General features: G+C 41.5%; 1 protein-coding gene and 1 pseudogene across 3 annotated transcripts in view; one reads left to right on the top strand and one right to left on the bottom strand.

The window, feature by feature from the left end:
- CAP2 (cyclase associated actin cytoskeleton regulatory protein 2) overlaps positions 1-16,592 on the top strand; it is a 162,694-nt gene that overhangs the window by 93,351 nt on the left and 52,751 nt on the right. The gene's annotated exons all lie outside the window — the stretch shown is intronic.
- Positions 12,524-12,631, bottom strand: LOC112209541 (U2 spliceosomal RNA; annotated as a pseudogene).

Below are 16,592 nucleotides of genomic sequence, written 5' to 3' on the forward strand. Positions count from 1 at the left end.
GAGCATCTCCTTATAGAGCTGCAGTTTGTGTTAGTTCTGTTGTCATCAAAGTTTGCACGCCAAGTTAGCACACTTGGTCTTGAATTATACCCTCTGGACATCTAAGGGATTCATGAACATGAACATGGTGCACCTGCTGCTTCATATCTGTTCCACGAGGTGGATATTCTCTCAGTTAATAAGGGGCAGAGTCAAGACTAAAATCCAAGACTGACTCTGATGCCCATGCTGTGTGGAAACTCCACTGTGCTGAGGGGTCTGTGCTGGCAGGACGTCCTACCATTACCCGTTTTGCCTTTGGCCCACTCCTGCAAACACAGGAAAATACCTCCACCAGGAAGTCTACAAACTAACTTTCCTTCCAAAATTAATAAAATTGATGGCCACCATGAGCCACAGAGAAACTACCTTTAAAGAAAATCAGGCTGCGTGCAGTGGCTCACGCCTGTAATCCCAACACTTTGGGAGGCTAAGGCGGGCACATCACGAGGTCAGGAGTTCAAGACCAGCCTGGTCAACATGGTGAAACCCCATCTCTACTAAAAATACAAAAATAAGCCGGGTGTGGTGGCACGCGCCTATAAGCCCAGCTACTCAGGAGGCTGAGGCAGGAGAATTGCTTGAGCCTGGTAGGCGGAGGCTGCAGTGAGCCGAGATCATGCTACTGCACTCCAGCCTGGGCAACAGAGCAAGACTCTGTCTCAAAAAATAAACAAACCAAAAGAAAAAACAAAAGAAAATCAGAATACAGTAACTACCATTCAGTACAGTTTCCAACAAGCAACAGTGTTAAGTCCTCAGAGTCCCACATGGTGCCCCAAAGGGTGTTGAATGACCGAATGTCCCACAGTTGGCATTACCCAGTGTCAGCTACCATCACGGGGAGAGTTCAGTTGCTACTACACTCTTCCATGCACCTCACTGCTTGCCTGTTTGGATTAGCTTCTTGAAATGTGTTGCCTTGCCCCTTACTACCTAGGGTTTTGCATCCATTCTCTCATTTAACAAACACTAGCTGAGATTCTATTTGCCAGATCCCAGTCTGGAGCTGGGAAAACTGTAGTGAGCAAAACAGATCTGCCCTCCTGGAGTTTGTAATCTAGTAAGTCCATCATGATAGTTGTGCCATTTAGCCAGATCTTGAGTTCTCCACGGGGGTGCTAACGTCCTCCAAAAGGGCATTTTGGAAATGCTTGAGGTTGTCAAATACAGGAGGTTTCTTTTGGCATTTGGTGGGCAGATGCCACAAGCTCAGCAACACACAACACAATGCATTATCCCTCCTCTTACTTGACTGCCACCCACCATGTATGCATGTAGGTGAAAAACATTTTTAATCATCTGAGCTTAGAACCTAATTTCATTCCATATTCTATATTAATATGCATAGTAATTTTAATATATATCCTAAATTACCCTGGAATGCAGCTGCAGTGCAAATTGAGGGAAGATGACACTTTATTTTGTTCTGAACTTTACCATATGTTATTTTCCATGTCAGAAAATGGCATCTCCAGATATCTCCAAAAGACTTCTTGTATTTGATTTGCTAAAACACTCACCTGTATGAGTCCACATCTGTGGCTATCTCTTTCTGCAGGATTCTATGTGCAGTTGCAACTTTGAGACTACATCATATCTTCCTGGTGTTGTTGTGGCCAAGCATTTATGTCTTGAAATTACTTTCCTTTTATTTCCCCTTTATTTTACAATTAGACACCATATGGATTTCTTAAAGTGATGTGTACATGTAGTTTATATTATCTGTGAATTTCTTTCAGGCTAGAAAAGAGAGGATTATAAAACACTTGCAATTTTAAAATGTAGTATTGGGTTGGGTGGGGTGTAAGTCACAAAGCTAGATGTTCCTGCCATGGCAACAGCACGCCTTTGCGGGCAGAGGTCCTGCCCATGAGTTTTCGGTTGTAGTCCTAAGATTCTGCATGGGTCCAATCAGAACAAACAGAATGAGAGCCTTGGAGAAGGATCCTGGAGGCCTCCTATTAGGCCAGGATTGCTGGAGTTTGGGGACTTTGAGAAGTCCTGGAAGAGAGACTGGGGCAGCCAGGGCAGCAGGGGGTACCCAAAGGGCTTGGAAAGTGGCTGTTTGCCAACCACTATAAAGGATCATGGCACCTTAACAGCTGGTGAAGCTGCCCTTGTGCCCTTTGGCTGAATGTCAGCTATAAGCTCAGCCCTCCTGCTGACATGTCTGTTTCCCATGCAAGTAAACTCTTCAGGCTGTGCCCATAGCTCCACTGGGTAAACCACAGGACGTGTGCTACTAAAAGAAATCTGTTTCTCTTTCATTCTTCTTCTGCCTTGAGCCGGTAGAAACTCAGTGTCATTAACATCATGCCCCAGAAATGTGAGTTTCTGATCCTGGGGTTCTTCTAGCACTCTTACATTGAACTTGAACAGCTTTTCCCAAGGACTGTCCCCCAACGCCCCAGAGATTGTCAGGGTGCCCCATCTGTTCTCCACCTTTTCCAGTATGTCCCAGAGTCATGTAAGTAAATTGCCTGAGATTCTCAAAAAGAGATGACCTAAGTTTCCACCCCATTCTAAAGGGCCTGCATTGTAAGCATGTCCTTCTTACCGCATATCGTGGGCACCATGTTCTCAGTTCTTTCATCAGCTACAGTGTTTAACTCAGCAATAATTATTCCATTTTGTCCAGCTATCCATGATATGCTTTTTCTTCAGTATTTGAGGTCAGTAAAATTGCTTGAATAATTACAATAATAGCAGCTGTCATTTTTAGTCCTCTATTATGTGTCAGACATGATGCACATATTGTCTTATGTAATCGTCATCAGAACCTTACAGATGACATAGGAAGAATACTGGGGCTCAGACTAGTGTGAACGATACGGTTTAAACCCAGATGTTTCCTGTTCCGAAGCCAATGCTTTTTTTGTTTTGCCTGAGAGTATTAGCTGTGGGAGCGAGACATATCTGGGTCCAAATCTCAGTTCTAGCCAGATGATCTTGGGCAAGTTACTAAGTATTTCTTGATCTTGTTCCCTCACTCATAAAACAGGGATAATAATGCTGATGTTTCCACCAAAGTTTTATGATGTTTACATAGTATATAGAATACAAAGTACAGTGCATGATTTATAGTAAGCAATCAGTAAATTTTCATTTCTTCCCTCCCCACAAACTGATCTTAAGATGATAGTCATCCCACAGGACTCTCACAGATTTCTGCGGGCTTCCTCGCATGACCTGCTGATGAGGACCAAATAAATCCCATTGTCTATCCAGTTCAGCTGCTCTTGGCCCCAGCCTTGTCCCTGTGTTTATTCTGGAAGGAGTACTTAATGTGCCAGGAGGAAGGAAAGGGTTTGACCTTACTGGTCTTTGCAGGAACTGTGTTTTGTACTTTGCAGTACCCATGTGCGATGCTGGAAAGGTACATCTTAGAAACGCAGAGAAATCTTCTGTAATCAACCATGGGAAATGGTTGTCTATTTTTTCTCTCTATAAATTTCCCAACTTCTTGTGATGTTTGCCAGTGGTGGGGTGCATGTATTTTGATTTTAACTTCGTATTTTGGGGTCACCAAAAAAAAATCAAAACACAAATAAGTCTATGGGCTGGAAGTCAGAAGGAGCAGAACTGAGGGAAGGTAACTGAAAGAGAAAAACAAGATTGGTGAGGCACCAGAGGGTCTAGCAGGAACATGGAACTGCAGCTGGCAGGCTTTATTCTGTGCTGCCAATCAGCAGCAGGCATATTATATCCTGGACTATGTGCCGGCGTCCAAAGTGGCTGGAATTGAAAGTGAACTTTAGCCTATGCGTGGCTGAATTCAGGTCAGCCAGTTGGGGGGAAAAGCAGCTTTTATCCCTGTCCACTTCCTGATTTCTCCTCACTGATGTTCCATACTCCGTTCTGATCAGCTGCTAGCATGTGACAGGCGGGCTGGATCAAACAGCATCAACCAAATGTTCAGTCAAACGTTGTAGTCAGCTAAATATTTTCACATAAGCCTTTTTTACATTAATAAAATCTCCCCTCCTCCTCTGACCCCTTTGTACTGCTTCACTCCTTTTTTTCATAGTACGATATCCCTAATATGTCTGTTGTTTACTGTCTGTTTACTGCTTGTAAACCCCAAAGGAAAGACCTGTTTTCCCCACTTATGTATCTCAAGTCCCTAGGACTATGCCTGGCACCTAGTAGGTGCTCAATAAATATTGTAACAGATAAAAAGAACAAGAAAACATGAGGTCAGAGTTAGTGGACATCAGGCAGAAAAAAATGTTTATGAAGGAAAACAGAGGAGGACATAAAAGACAATATCTGATCATTTTCTTCACGTATGAATAAAAAATCTGTATCAAAACAAGATAAACTATTACCATCTTTAGAGAGGTACATTTTATTTCTGATTTACCCAGATCACATTGGACTTTTCAGAAGCTTAATTTTTATTTGTCACTTCAGTGTTAGTTTGTGTATTCATTCACTTGTTCATTCATTCCTGTTACATGACACTATGTTTAGTATAAAAATGCAAGCTAGACCACCAGCATCCACTCATATAACCCAAATAAGCCACTTTAAGTAGTGCACCTCTCGCTCACCTCAATTTGTTAAGATATGATAGAGATGAAACCAAGGCTAAAGGTTGTTTCTCTCTACAGGCCAACAAGTTTTAGGATATAATGAGTAATTGACCTGGGAAATTAAACAAAAATAATTTCACCGCCAACCACAGACTGTACCCATAATGGAGGCTGGCTGTCTCACAGACTTTTGCTGCTGGCCAGAGTGAATGACTCAGCACAAGTCAACCCCAGGAGAGAAACAATACAGAGCTCACTCCTGGCTGATTGAGGGCCAGAAGCGCCATTCTTGTAGGTGAGGAACAGAGCATGTATACATTGTGTTGTTCTGAATTGGAACTGAATTGTACTGAATACAGGAACATATAGCACATTTACGAATCATGTGTACTGGATTGAAAATGTGAGAAGATGCTCCCAAGCAAAGACACACCGAGGAGTGGAGACCAGAAAGGAACTGAGCTGAGGAGGGGGCAAAAAAAAAAAAAGCAAGCCCATTGCAGCTGCACTGCAGATATTACTCATCAGTTGTGGCCCCTGGGAACACCTGATTGAGGGCAGCCGAAACAGTATGTCTAAATCGGAATTCCTGGTCTTTGCGCTAAAGCCTGCTCCTTCTGCCATTTGCCCCATCTCAGTTGATGGCGACTCTATCCTTCTAGTTCTTCAGGTCAGAGACCAAGGAGTCATTCCTGACTCCTCATTTGCTTTGATACCCCACATCCGGTCTAAAATCTACTTTTCACAATCTCCACTACGTTCACTCTGGCCTGAGCTGCCTTCATCTCTTGTCAGAATTATTGCAGTAGTCTCGGATAGGATGTCCCTAGTTCTGCGTTTACCCTCCAATAATCTATTCTCAATACGGCAGCCAGAGAGATCCTTAGAAAAGAAAACCACGTCACGTTATTCCTCTGCTCAAAACTCCATGGTGATCTCCGCTTCATTCAGGATAAAAGCCAAAATCCTTTCAGCAGCTCCCATGATTGGTGCCCCAACACCCTGTCATTTTCTCTCTGACTTCAAACCCTGGCCCTTTCTCTCTCAGTTGCTCCATTCCAGCTACACGGGTCTGCTTGCTCCTTAAACACTGGAGGCACATTCCTACCTCGTGATCTTTGTAGTGGCCGTTTCCTCTCTCTGGGGAGCCCTTCCTCCAGATGTCTACATGGCTAATGCCACTTCCAGATATTTATTCCAATGTCACCTTCTCAATGAGACCTGCGCTGGCCATCCTATTTTAAATGGGAACCCACCCCCCATATATATTTCTGATCCTCCTCACTAGGTTCTACCTTTTTCCCTCTATGGTTTTTAACAGTTAACATGCTATATAATTTAGTTATTTATTATAATTATTTATCTGGGTCTCTCTCCCTCTGTGATGGTTAATTTTATGTGTCGACTTGGCTGGGCCCTGGGGTGTCCAGATATTTGGTGGAGTATTATTCTGGGTGTTTTTGGATGAGATTAACATTTAAATTGATAGACTGAGTAAAGTAGATTGCGCTTCCAAATCAGTTGGAGTGCCTCATCCAATCAGTTGAAGGCCTGAATAGAACAAAAGTCTGACCCTCCCTTAAGTAAGAGAGAATTCTTGCTGACAGCCTTCGAGCTGGGAAATTGGGTTTTTTGTTTTGTTTTGTTTTGTTTTGTCCCCTGCCTTTGGACTCGAATTGAAAGATCGTTGTTGGCTCTTCCTGGATCTCCAGCCTGCCAGCCTTCAGACTTGGACTGGAACTTACACCATTGGCTCTCCTGGGTCTCCAGCCAGCTGACTGCAGATCTTGGGACTTGTCAGCCTCCATAATCACATGGGCCAAATCCTTGTCATAAATAAATAAATAAACATATCCTATTCATTGTGTTTCCCTGGAGAACCCTGACTAATACATGCCCCTTGCCACTTAAACAAAAGAGGGCAGGGACATCAGAGTGCTGTCTGTATTGTTTACTGCTGTACCCCAGCACCTGGACCAGCTCTGGCACATAAAAGTCACCAGTATATATTTATTGAATAAATGAAGAAACAAATGAACCAGCAGGTAACAAAATAACTCTCTTTACCGATAATAGTGAGCAAAATTATCTCATTTTATTACACAGTCATGATTTATAAGCTTTACATCTAAGAACTGAGTCAAAAATCAAAGAATGGTCCTTCCAGCACATGCCTCATAGAAAGTAATTCTGGTTGTACATCACGTTTCATGCTGGATTTATACACACCGTTAGCCACACTTTCCCTTTGGGGTCAATGTCAAAATCCAGGCTCAGCAGTCTACAAGCACTGATAAGACTTGGAGTCCATGGGATTTATGGCATATGGAGCTATGGGACTCCTCTGGACTTGGAAGTGACCAAAAATCCCCCTTGGATGACAAACAAGCATCTCAGCTCAAGACTCGAAGATGAAAGGTCGTTGGCCGTGAGTGTGTGCTGCAAAAGAAAAAGACTGCAATTTAGTGGCTTTTTTCCTTAAAAAGCCTGCTTTTTCACACAAGTTTAGGTGCGTGAAAGAGAAAGCAAGAAAATACAGAGAAAGAGACAGGAAAGAGACTATAACTGTCAATGGTGGGAGTTGTTAGAAGTGGGGACAGGGCTGACCAACAAATGACCTGCAGAAAAGACAGCAACAGAGGACAGAATCCCAGTGCAGTGGGGGGATAGCTATGCCAGCAGCCCATCCAGAGATGTTTATAGCTCCTGAAAGCAACTGCTGTGCATGCGTGTGTGTGTGTGTGTGTGTGTGTGTGTGTGTGTGTGTGTGGTAAGTCAGGGAAAACAGGCTGCTTTACCTCTGTTAAATGCCCTTGAAAGCATCTCCATGGTTATAAGTGAGACAACCAGAGAGGAAGGGGCAAATGAATACACAGTGAGCAGCCCAGCAGGCCTCCATGAAACCCTGAAGCTACCCCACAGGCCTCTTATAGCAGCATCTCCCTGGGTCTGTTCACAGAATACCAGTTCCTTAGAAAACTGTGGGTGAAATTAAAAGCTCCGTGGATCAAAAAGCTTGAAAAACATCAGGTTAAGCAAAGTTAAATAGGTTTCTTTAGTACCTTGTTCAGTATTCTGAAGTGAATTGTGGGCCACCAAAAGAGGGGGCGCCATATGCAGAATCCTCCCAACCCTGTTGACCAGGAAGCATGGCTCATGTTGAGCTACTCACCAAATGAGCTAGTGCTCTATGGGATGCATTGCTCTCTTTCTTTCTTTCTTTCTTTCTTTCTTTCTTTCTTTCTTTCTTTCTTTCTTTCTTTCTTTCTTTCTTTCTTTTTTTGTAAAGATGCAGTCTCACTCTATTGCCCAGGCTGGTCTCAAACTCCTGGGTTCAAGCCATCTGCCCACCTCAGCCTCCCAAAGTGCTGAGAATACAGGTGTGAGCCGCCACTCCCAGCTGTTTGCTCCTGAGAATAACAAACAATGGAATCTTAGGAAGATGATGTTACCCTTAAAAGAGAAAGCAGTTTCCGATGAAGGATCACTGGAGCTAAGTATCAGTGGCTCGGTACAATAATGGCTCAGCTACCCTGTGGGATATCTTAACACTCACAGGGGAGTTGCTGAAATTCTTTGCATCTGCTGAGTTTGAGGTGGAAACTGTAGATTTACATCCTCTCAGCCACGTTCTACATAAATGAATCTCAGAGAAAAGATCTGGCCATCCCTCTACCATGGGCCACTTAAGAGGAGAGAGACAGTGACCCAGCAAATTCAGTTGACTGGGCTGGGAACTTCAAATGGTGGATTTGGTAGTTTAAACTGAGATTTATCATTTGAAAGTAGAGACAACAGATGAAAACCTATCAGCATGGTATTTGGCGTATAGTCAATGCACATCAAATGTTGACAGAATGAAAAATGAATTGCAGTTCAGAAGAATTTTTTTCTTGCTATTTCAAAGAACTAATTTCTGATCACTATACATTGTCATAGATTTTATAAAGCTGATGAATTCGATTGGTTTCAGCAGTTTTCTCCAATTTTTATCCCTAGGGATTACTAGTGAAGTCCCTCTGGGTTTAAGTAAAGCACAAGTGAGACCCTCTGCTCCTCAGCTTTTATGTGCAGAATCTCACAAAGTGAAATTATAGGTGATTATAAAATTCATCGCTGTCAGAAGCCAGATGATACCTCCCTGATAGGGTAAGAGTTGGTATCTTCTTAGCTGAACCAGTAAGCTGAAATAAGAACAAAATACAAAATGAGATTCTTCTTAGCCACCTGATCTGTTCTATTATACTTATTGTAGACAACTAGGTTAAGCTTTGGTTTTCAACTTAATTTTCTCTCCAAAACGTCTGGTTTCTCTCTGCAGCAATTTTGTATGTCGTTATTTGTCATTGCCTAGTATTGATCCACTACTTCCTTCCTGGATCTCAAATAATTCAGCTAATCCCATGCCCCTGCCATGAATCCAGCATTTTCTGGAACTCATGTTGTCAAGTTCCCTTATACAAGGGAAATACACTAGAGCCTCCTCTGTCTCCCATATTCATTAGTTAGCTGCACACTGATGCATGAATGGAAAAGATATGTTTTCTCTGACTGGACTGTTAGCTTTTTGCACTACCAGTCAAGTATCTATCAGAACAACTATAATGAAAACTATAAATCTCAACCTGAGGGAACAGTTAATGTGAAGGGTTTTCTTGTTTGTTTATTTTGTTCTGTTTTTATGGTCTCCCAAGCCCCGCTGTGGCATTAAGATTGAGGATATGAGCTATTGTGAGGCTATTGTAACATCGTGGGTCATTGTGTTAAACGTTTACATTTCCATTCAACTTGACTTTTCCTCTCACATAACCTATCCTTTGGAAAAGTGTCAAACATTGACAGCATAGAGAAAATTGTGGCCCACACATCATGTCAACAGAACTGTGTTCTTGTTCTGATGTATAACTTGTAGGTTTTAGAGTGAGCACTCCCTCAAATTCTGCAGCACAAAATCTAGAAATGATGAGATGGGAATCACATCTGTGAACAGTGGCAAAGACAAAGAATAGTAAGTGGGAAGTGACAAAAAAACATGTCTACTGTTCATTGTGTCAGTGGCCCCAAAATCCTAGAGAAGACTTTGAATGATTCTGACAAGTTAAAATATGTTGGTAATGACAACGTAGATTATTATCTATCTGAAGGATACAAAAATGACTTCAGAGAAGGCATTTTACCCTATGATTTGCTGAACACTTTTGCAGAAAAGACATTGTATTAAAAATGCCCAATTTGCAACTGCAAGTGTATTGTTCTACCTTTATAGAGCAGTAGAACAATCTCATGTCAAACTTCAGTGCTGCCCCGGAGGTCTTATCTAAATAGTTCTATGTCCCAGGCTCCAGATCTCTTCCTTTCTAGTTCTCCTGAAGATGTCAGTAAAGGGGCATCGTAATGATGATCCTGGGCCCCCATGAAAAATTAAATTAAATTATAAATGGGAGCCTGTCATCATTATTATGTTTTTCTGTATGTCTAAAATAGCTTGTTTTATTTTATTTATTTATATTTTTTTGAGACGGATTCTTGCTCTGTCGCCCAGGCTGGAATGCAGTGGCACGATCTCGGCTCACCGCAAGCTCCGCCTCCTGGGTTCACGCCATTCTCCTGCCTCAGCCTCCCGATTAGCTGGGATTACAAGCGCCCGCCACCACGCCCAGCTAATTTTTTTGTATCTTTAGTAGAGGTGGGGTTTCACTGTGTTAGCCAGGATGGTCTCAATCTCCTGACCTCGTGATCCGCCCGCCTCGGCCTCCCAAAGTGCTGTGATTACAGGCGTGAGCCACCACACCCGGCCAGCTTGCTTTAAAAACAAAAACTATTACTGAAAAAAAAAAAATGTGCCAATGAGATTGTTGAAAGATTAGCATTAAAAATTAAAATAAGGGCTTTAAAGTGGTGGCTCACGCCTGTAATCCCAGCACTTTTAGAGGCTGAACCGGGCAGATCATTTGAGGTCAGGAGTTTGAAACCAGCCTGGCCAACATGGTGAAACCCCGTCTCTACTAAAAATACAAAAATTAGCCAGGCATGGTGGCACACGCCTGTAATCCCAGCAACTCAGGAGGCTGAGGCAGGAGAATCGCTTGAACCCAGAAGGTGGACGTTGCCGTGAGCTGAGATCATGCCATTGCACTCCAGCCTGGGTGACAGAGCAAGACTCCATCTCAAAAAAAAAAAAAAAAAAAAATTAAAGTAGGAGTTTATGCATGTTAAAAAGCTTCTCTCTGAGATACCAGGACATTGTAACTATCCAAAGCAATGCATCCTCTGAAAGACCAAGTCACCAGGTTTTATATTCTTGAAGAATGATTTTTAAATAATATAAGCAAATATAGCTCCGGCACGGTGGCTCACGCCTGTAATCCCAGACTTTGAGAGGCTGGGGTGGGAGGATTGCTTGAGCCCAGGAGTTCAAGACCAGCCTGGGCACAACATACGGAGACCCAGTCTCCTCAAAAAATCAAAAGCTTAGCCAGGGCTGGTGGCACATGCCTGTGGTTCCAGCTACCTGGGAGGGTGAGGCTGGAGGATCTCTTGAGCCTGGGAGATTGAAGTTGCAGTGAGCCAAGATTGCACCACTGCACTCCAGCCTGGGTGACAGAGTGAGACCCTGTCATAAATAAATAAATAAATAAAAGCAAATATAGTATATAAGGAATATAAGGAACATAAAGTTTAGCAACCCTAAAATAAGGAATATATATGAACCATCAAGTCTTATAAACATGTAAAAATATTTCCCAAGGAATCTGTTATTATTCAATATAATGGCAACTGTTGTAAAATCATGTACATGAGTGGTGCTCACTAGGTTTTGCAAACATTTTAAATTGTTTAAATTGTACAAGTGTTTTTGAAAATATCTCCATGGACGTATTCTGAAATCTCCAAAATGTTCCTGGACAGTAAAAAATTTTTATTTAATGGGACTCAACAAGAAGGGAGCTAGCCTAGGGAAATACCTACCATTGCACCAAAGCAAAAGTTAACTCAATTGAACATTTCTGATTTGTAAAAAATTGCTGCTGACTTTAAATGGTGAAAATAATTGCTTCAATTATTAGAATGTGTCCAAATATATATGTGTGTGTCCAAATATATATATATATGTATGTATATTTGGAGACGGAGTCTTGCTGTGTTGCCAGGCTGGAGTGCAGTGGCACGATCTCGGCTTACTGCAAGCTCCGCCTCCCGGGTTCAAGCGATTCTCCTGCCTCAGCCTCCCGAAATACTGTTCCTGATTTGGATAACCTTTGCTTGAGAAAACTTTATTCTTCTTCACCTGTATAATTTATTCTGGCAACTTCCGAATGTGTTTTCCTAAAGCTTCTTCCCTGATTGGAAGGAGGTTTAATATTTTGTGACACATGCAAACTTAACAGCCCCTATGTGAAATATTTTCTACTTTTGAAGGTGTGAAACTGGTTAAAATGTTTTAAAACTTTTCCCTTAATTGCAAAGGAAATGTATGTACATGTTAGAAGATTTAGAATATATAGATAAACCAATAAAATTAAATAACAGTTCTATGTTGACACTTTTTGATGTATATCTTTCCATATATTTTCTGTGCTGTGCACTCACACACATACACACATGCATCCAAATGGAATAAACTAGTGAAACTTTGCACAAAAACACATAAGCCAAAGTAATAATGATTAATATTTGGTAGTGTGGTTTACTAATGCATACTGCTTGATATGCGCTTTCTTGGAATTTTAAATGTAGGTGAAACCCAAACCTTTTTCAAAATTTTACTTTAATGCTTTTAAGTTTGTTTGAGTTGTCGTGGTAATGCAAATGTCATTACCTTGAAATCATTCTTTCTCAAATGATAGAGTTCTCACAGTACACGCCAGGAACGTACCGATGGGATTTTATTTGTGTGCTTGTTTGTTTTCATTGAACTGTGTGAATTAAACTCTTAGAATCATTCTTATGGTTTGAATCGCCATTACTTAAAAAGTAATTATTATTATTATTTCTGAAAATATCTCCAGTAATTACATCTACACTTGATCTTAGCCAAAAGGCCGAGAAGCGATGAATAATTACATCTACAGGAAAAAAAATGAACACCAACTTTTAGCACTGCTTTTTTTCCATGTGGTGGAATGCAGAATGTTTATTGTTTACTTATGTTTTACGTCTGTATTTTTCAGTGTTTCATGAAGAGCATATATTGATTTTTATAATCAGAAAAAGAAATTCGTTAAAAAGAAGTAACAATGACTGAACCGTTTTCCACCTGATACAGAACTACATGAGAACCATGGGTTCCAGAAATAACAGGCCTATTTTGTTTTGCTCAGTGGTACATCTTTGAGGTCAAACTCCCAGAGTTTGTGCCATCTCTTACAAAACAGCCTGAGTGGGAATCTGGTTTTCCTTTTTGGGTAAAGTTTCTACAAAGCTTGCTGATAAAACTCATCTTACTTTTGCAAAACAATTCCCTTACTTTGGGAGCTAAACGGAGATGAAGCTGATAGCGGGACTCAGTTCTTCAACTTTAAAGCAGAAGCTAGGGTCATAAAGACATGGAGTCCTAAAATACTCTTCCAAAGTACAGTCGCATCCAGCTAAGATAACCCTTGGAAACGTTTGCTGAAAACGTGCAGTTTGTTCATGCATCTCTTCCATGTTGCCCCTTTCCACCTTCTGTCACAAGCCACAGAAACTAGGGGAAGGCCAGGGAGCAGGTTCAGCTTATCTTCACCTGAATTCTGAGAAATTATTGAGAATCAAAGAAACCTCAGTGAGACGTTAACAAAAAGTAATCTGAGTGACATCTATGTAAAAGTCATTGCAAAGCACACTAGCTGCTAGACATATCCGGGGAGCTACCACCAATGCACTCCCTTGACAGAAAACCAGGACACCTCTTAGATGAGCTCCTTCTTTAGTGGAAAACCCTTATGTAATTTTAATTGACATCAATGCAAATCAGCCTGTATTGATTGAGTGTGCCTAATATACGCTTAATACTGAAACAAGTTGAAGTACCTCTCATAGACCCCCCATTGACTTTTCGTCTGACATCCCACACAACCAGCTCCAGCTTTGATGGAAGTCACACCATCACTCTAATGTTCTCTTCTATTTTTGATTCCAGCCTTGAAAGTCAGGATGAACTGGTGAAGATAAGACTTCTTTAAAGTACAGGAGAAATCTATTGGCACAGAATAAAAGCACTAATGTTTATTAGAGTTGTGCAAATAGCTGTTGTACTTAGTTCTGTCAACATTGCTTTTTTTTTTAATGATGACAATTCTTCACATAATTGCCAAGCTAAAGCAAAAGAAAACTTTCTCAATCTTTATGATGCTTTCATCAGATAACCAATATAAAGTATCTTCCAGAAGACTCTGTCTCCTCAGACTTTAGAGTTTGTTCTAGGGAAGTTAGAGATAAACAAAGATGGCCTTAATAAATCTCTCTAACGTTATAAATATACAGTTTCTGGTTCTTTTTCCCCTTGGGGCAGTGGGCCAGGTATCATCAACAATTCAGATATTCTGGCCTTTCTCAAAAATGTCATTACATTAAGAACATTATGACTTAGCAAATTGTTGGAGAAAATTAGGATGCTTTTTTTAGTAGTTCTGCCATCATTAAAAATCAGCTGCCTTCTGGGGAAACTGATGCCACACCTTTGATCAGGTGTTGTATTTGGACTGAAAACAATCCCCCAAAGAAGGAGATGTTTGCTTTCTAAAGAATGAAGCTCCAGGGAGGGTATTTAAAACTGATTTTTGGCAGCCATTAACAAACAAGCATGACAGAATTGTATTTGGGGCCAGGAGTGTTTAGAGGGGTTTTTGTTTGTTCTATTGTTGAGAGTTTGGAGGGAAGGAGTCCCTGAACTGCCATTACCCCTGCATTGGTTTGCTAGGGCTGCCGTAACAAAGTACCACAGACAGGTAGATTAGAAACAACAGAAATTCCTCACAGTTCTGGAGGCTGGAAGTCCAGGATCAAGGTGACGGCAGGGTTGGTCTCTCCCCACGCCTCCTCTGTGTGTGTCTCTGTCTTCATCTCCTCTTCTTATAAAGACACCAGTCAGGCCGGGTGCCGTAGCTCACACCTGTAATACCAGTACTTTGGGAGGCCGAGGCAGGCACATCACAGTTTGAGACCAGCCTGGCCAACATGGCGAAACCAAAACCCTGTCTCTTCTAACAATACAAAAATTAGCTGGGTGTGGTGGCGTGTGTCTGTAATCCCAGCTACTTGGGAGGCTGAGGCAGGAGAATTGCTTGAACCTGGAAGGTGGAGGTTGCAGTGAGCCAAGATCGTGCCAGTGCACTCCAGCCTAGGCGACAAGAGCAAAACTCTATCTCAAAAAAAAAAAAAAAAAAAAGACACCAGTCATATTGGATTGAAGCCCACCCTAATGACCTCATTTTAATTTAATCATTTCTTTAAAGACCCTATCTTCAAATATGGTTGCATTCCCACCATATTTAAGATCCTTTCTCCAAATATGGTACTGGGGGTTAAGGCTTTAGCATATGAATTTGGTTGTGGGGCAGGTGCACAGAGTGCAGTCCCTAACAACTCTGATTCAAGGTCTTTTCACCAAATCCATAAGCCCTTTGCTTTGTAGTGGTCAGAAGGGAAAGAGAGGAGACAGGAAGATATTCATGGCTTTTCCACAAGAGCTGACTAGCTTCTGCAGCAAATGTTTTTGTTTTTCCCCTCCTTCAGTAATGGATAGCTAAAAAGTCCACTGGGAACCTTGAGAGCACTTTGCTTTCTTTCCCTGTATTTCTTTGTTTCCCCCAAACAGAAATGTGCCTCTGTCCCTCAGCATATGTCAGTTAGGAAACCACTCTCCTTGTGTTTGCATATAAGGGATGGGAAAGAGCTAGTCAGTGAACTCGGCCAATCAGAGGCTTTGTAACTGGCAGATACCTTGGAGAAAACCAGCCACCTGTTGTGCACCCACAGTATACCTGACCCTTTACCAAGCATGACATGTTCTCTCATTTACTCCTCCTAACATCCCTGTGAAGCAGGTACTGTTGTCAACCCTAGCTTGCAGATGGGACAAGGGAATCTTGGACAAGTGTGGTAATTGGTGTAAAGTCCCAGAGCTGAGTACACTGTGGAGCAAGGATTTGAACCCAAGAAGTCTCATTCTAGAACCTTTGCTCTTAATCTCTTCTAACACCTTTCCCTAGTCTTATTGGTAGAGAAGAAACCTGTATGTAGAGAACTAACCATATTTTTCTCAGCACCCAGTATCGAGAATTGTCTCAGGGCCTCCCCGAAGACCTAGCTTCCAGTTCCAGCTCCACTAATCATTGCTAGCTGGTCTTGACATAGTCAATTAACCTCTCTGAGCTCGTATTCCATATGTAAAATAGGAGAATTGGATTATGGCCATGTTTCTCAAACTTTTAGGCTAGATCCATAAAAAGAAATACATTTTATTTGGCAACCCAGTACACACACAAACACACACACACACACACTTCATAACCAAAACAAGTGTTTAATACCAAAATATCCATCCTTATTACATGTGAATGCCCTCTGATATTTTCTATTCTAATCTATTTTCATGATTTTTAAATATTAATTGTGACCTATTCTATTGGATTTGTCAAAAAGCTGAACTAGGTGACCCAGTTTAGACTCCTGGAATCCTAAAATCCTGTTAATCTATATAGATGTCTGTTTGGAGCTTCTCATATCTTGAATGCATATTTATTTTAAACAAATGAATATCACATATTACAGGGGACAACATCCTTTTTACCTCTGGTATGAGTTAACTGCATCATGGAAATAATAATAATTACTTTATTTATTGTGTACCTCCCACGTGCCAGGGCTTTAAAATGCAGTATCTCCTGTAGCCTGTAGGTGGTAGGTATTCTCTCTGATTTATAGATGAGGAAACTAAGGATCTGATTAAGTAATTTGCTCAAGGCCCCATAGGCACCAAAGCTGTTTGAACCAAGGCCATTCTAATTCCAAAGCCCTTACATTCAACATTCT

This window comes from Pan troglodytes, chromosome 5 (genome assembly GCF_028858775.2).
Source record: "Pan troglodytes isolate AG18354 chromosome 5, NHGRI_mPanTro3-v2.0_pri, whole genome shotgun sequence".
In the NCBI taxonomy this organism is placed as follows: Eukaryota; Metazoa; Chordata; class Mammalia; order Primates; family Hominidae; genus Pan; species Pan troglodytes.